The 4,388-nt window shown below is 40.8% G+C and overlaps 1 protein-coding gene across 2 annotated transcripts in view; it reads right to left on the bottom strand.

Annotated features, from left to right (window-relative positions):
- ca10a (carbonic anhydrase Xa) overlaps positions 1-4,388 on the bottom strand; it is a 617,460-nt gene that overhangs the window by 1,243 nt on the left and 611,829 nt on the right. The gene's annotated exons all lie outside the window — the stretch shown is intronic.

The following is a 4,388-nucleotide window of genomic DNA, read 5'->3' as shown; positions in this document are numbered from 1 at the left end:
AGAGAGAGAGAGAGAGAGAGAGAGAGAGAGAGAGAGAGAGAGAAAGAGAGAGAGAGAAGCAGATAGAAACACAGACTAAAAATTAAGCCTCAAACAGCTGCTGTGAAAATACTCTAAGTTGGTCTGACAGAACCTCAGGACTGTAAGTGTCACAAGCATCTGGTCGTCACACAGGTTAGTTTTTGTAGCTACACTGTTTTAGACAGGAGACATCATGTACAAGTACCCATCATAACAGCTTTACAGGAGCTGCCATCTTGTATTTTAAGAGCCAGTGGCTGTGTCTTATGATGTGTGGCCTTAAGTCTGCCTACTTTCTCCCACATAATCATGGCATTACAAGACTTTTGTTTTCAAGAACACACACACATAAAAAAATCATTACAGCAAAACAGGTTCAAAAATGAATATTAAAACATAAAGCAACAAAGTAAGAAGGACAAGACTTAACAAGATCAGCGGTGCTTTTATTTTGTAACACGGACAAAGTTCTGTTTGTTTACAGACAAACAGTTTGTTTAATTGGTAAGGTGGGACTGGAATCAACTGGTCCTGTTCTGGTTTTTACTTCTGGGTTTGTTCTGAGGTCTACTTATTATTTACAGTTCGTGATGATATGATAGGTTATAAAAACCCTTCACTTCTAGTTTTTAAGAGGAAAAAAATAGAGCTTGTAGAAAACAGTAGTTTGTGGAAGGTTGGGGGTTCACTTCCTGAACTTTTGGAGGATTTAGGATTAAACTGGTCCTCAGTTCTCAAGCTCCTCTCTTGTGGAACCAACTTACAGTTTCTGCCTGTGAGGCTGACACTCTGTCCACTTTTAAAGCTAGACTTAAAACTTTCCTTGATAAAACCTATACTTTGGTTAGGTATACTTAGGTATACTTAGGTATATTGCTTAGGTTTCCTGAGTTCCTTCTTAGATCTGCTGCTGTGGGTTTGGACTGCTGGAGGACAAACTGACCACATTTCCTCCCTCTGCTGCTGTCTTTAGTCACTCTCTTCAACATGTTTCTAATTATTTCAGTCAATTACATTTATTTGTCTCTCTTCCAGAAGAAAATACACCTGGACCAGTCCTTTTATGTTTGTGTCTCTTTTCCTTTCCTCCCAGACCCTGCCAGCTGAAGCATCCAAAGGATTTGTGAATTACATTTTGAATGGCAACATTCAGAACTTAAACAGACAAAGTTTTTGCATCTGAAATATTCTGTGACAAAAATGATTAATTTTATTCTCTGAACATAATTAAGCTCACATTTTTGTGATCCAAGTCAGAAAGTAGCTCAAAGACACATCTGATCTTCCATCCATCCATTTTCTGTACACACTTCTTCCTTTTCAGGGTTGCGTGGGTCACTGGTGCCCATATCCAGCAGTCACAGTGCGAGGGGCGGGGTACACCCTGGACAGGTCGCAAGTCCATCACAGGGTCACACATAGAGACAAACGAGACAAACAACCATTCACTCTCTCACTCACATCTAGGGACAATTTAGAGTTATCAATTAACCTAACAGTCATGTTTTTGGTCTGTGGGAGGAAGCCGGAGTACCCGGGGAGAACCCACGCATGCACGGAGAGAACATGCAAACTACCCAGAAAGGTCCCCGGACCGGGATTTGAACCGGTGACCTTCTTGCTGAGAGGCATCAGCTCTACCAACTGAGCCCACACACGAGTTGCGTAATTTTTCACCTCTCAGGGAAAAAGCTTGGAGGTCTTGTTTCTGTTCACATACAAATAAGCAAAAGAGAGAAGTTTTTCATCTGAATGAAAGAAACTCCTCCAGCCAGAAGCCTTTCACTTCAAAGCAGAAACCTAAGCAGGTCTGATTTAGACTTTCTGCTGCTGCCTTTCTGAGAAAGTCCTGTTTGTTTGACAGTTAAGATGCTGAGAGGTGAGGAGCTTCATAGCTGTTGCTGAAGATTTGGACCTTTTAGGTGAGCAGGATGAGAAAAACAGAATGAACAGAGCAAGACTTCAACCATTCTGCTTTGTGTCGGCTGTGGTACCGTAAACCCTACAGGAAAGAGAAAGCACTGCGGCCACTGTTGGTCTTAAACAGATTCTTTCCACTCCAGAGATGAAACTCAGCACACTGACGTATCAGCTGAAACAGTGTCAAGGAGGCGACAGACTCTTACACCTCTCCAAGTTGCAGGAAGTTGTGACAAGCCTGTTTTCAGCCTTCCACCTGTCAGGTCTGCCAGACACAACCACACTGGTGTTTTCACAATCCAACTGTCGATAATCCGCCTTCATATTTTCTCTTAAACATCTTAACTGTCTGCATTTTATCAGCTTCATCTGAGCTTAAGGTTTGTGTTCCATTGGCTGCCATTTGCATTTATTTATTGAAGGAAATGTATTCTTTTCCATTCAGTGTTCAACGATTTCACATATTTATGCTTGAGATTGTTAGAATATCCCCATTACCAATGTGCAATCAGTTTATTTTCATGCTGTGATTAAGATTGTTGTGAGAACAACTAATTCCTGAGAAATTATTTAGTTACACGCTTTGCTTTGATACAACACAATCAGACATGTTATGTTTGAACATCAGGACTTCCTGGTTAGAAAACTGTGTCAACTCATAAGTGAGGGCATGTTCCCTCCTAAGACTGTCATTTTCAGGATGTGTGACTCAGTTCTGGACACTATTTAAAGCTTCTTGTGTTACAATGAACACAAAAGAAATACAAAATAAGAATTGGTTGGAGAGTGGGCCTTTTTGTTTGCTGATAATACTCAGGGTCACAGACTGGCATACAGAGGCTGTCAGCAATGAAATGGGGTTCAGAAATTTTCCAGGTATCCAAAACAAGAAAGACTATTAAAAGCACTTTAGAATGAGACTTCACACCAGAAAACCACTCTGATTCATCTAGATATTATGACCACTAAGTGTTTTTTTTTTACACATGAACATATAGACTTCATCAGATCTTAAAACATGTGATGTGGCTCCAGATGTCACTAGCTGACCCTTTAGGTCCTGGAAAAAAACATCCAACCATGAATAGAAACCTGAGGCCTCATGGGTCATTTTGACCCGAGGGCAGCAGGATGGTTTATTTTAGAGTGTGGCAGAGTGCATGATTTAGCAGAAAAGGGACACTGCCAGCAGGGAATACTGTTTACATACCTGGTCAGCAACAATGGGGAGGTGAAATATGATGAAGTAGCTTCCATTTTAATGAACTAAGGTTTTCTTTGCAGAACACTGATTACCCTTCACCAGACCCCTGACCCCCATAATGCATGTACATGACCTCAGCAGGTAAGACATGAAGCCATAAAAAAGCACCATGCTAGGTCAGCACAGCCCTGTTACTCCACAGTAAGACCTGGGCCCTTTCTGGGTTCAGCTTCTTCAGGCTCACTGGTTTTTGAATGAATGAATGAATGAATGAATGAATGAATGAATGAATGAATTTGTGTTTGAGTAACTGGTGATTCTAAATTGACAGGTGTGACAGAATCACAGTAAATGAAAAAATCCTTCTGATTGGACAGACTGAAGTTCCGTCAGAGCTCTGTGTTCTGAGCAGCTTTACATCACTGTTCAGGTCAGAAAAATGCAACTCTGTCCAGTTGGGGAAAAAAACATTCAACCATGAGAAAAAAAGGCCACCCTCTTTATAAGTCTAGGTTTGTTTTTATCAAAGAAGAATAAACTTATATGGTCTTTAAAATGATTCACCTGTACACTCAAGTGTAGAAAAACACAGCAGATCATTGAACAATGATGAAGGTAGAAGAAACAGTGTGAAGTCCACCCCACCATCCAGCAGCTTGTAGAACTTTGTTTAACAGTAGAAACTCTTTATCAAATGGTTGTGAAGGACTTTTAGCTCACTCCTCTTTTCAGTCTGTCACTTCATTGATGTTTGCAGACATTTGTTTCTGCACTGCTTTTGACAGGTCCCACCACACGGTTTCAGCCTGGAAGAGGACTTTTACTGGACTGTTGCAATGTTTTTTATTTGACCCATTCTGTTGTAGATCAGTTGCTGTGGTTGAGATCATTGTTCTGTTGGACCCAGTTTGGTCCACTCTTCAGCTGTCAGACATATGAATTCACAGTTGACTCTAAAGTTCTCTGGTCTACAGAAGGTCCACTCAGTGGCTGCAAGGAGCCCAAACCATCATCTCTCCACCAACATGCTGACATCTAGAAGGAGCTGTTTGAGATGGTATGATGTGTTTTTTTTAAAGCGTCAATGTCATGTAAAATCAACTTTTTAGAGTTTTATATCATGTTATAATGTTATACTTTCATAAAAAACATGCTCAAAGCCTTGCTCTGACTCATTCATGCATGTTTGAGAAATCCTGCAGCGTTTTTAGCCATGCTGAGGAGCAAAACGACAGGTGGGGAC

This window comes from Austrofundulus limnaeus, unplaced genomic scaffold (genome assembly GCF_001266775.1).
Source record: "Austrofundulus limnaeus strain Quisiro unplaced genomic scaffold, Austrofundulus_limnaeus-1.0 Scaffold185, whole genome shotgun sequence".
In the NCBI taxonomy this organism is placed as follows: Eukaryota; Metazoa; Chordata; class Actinopteri; order Cyprinodontiformes; family Rivulidae; genus Austrofundulus; species Austrofundulus limnaeus.
Note: the sequence above shows the minus strand (reverse complement) of the source record. Positions and strands in the feature narration are given on the sequence as shown.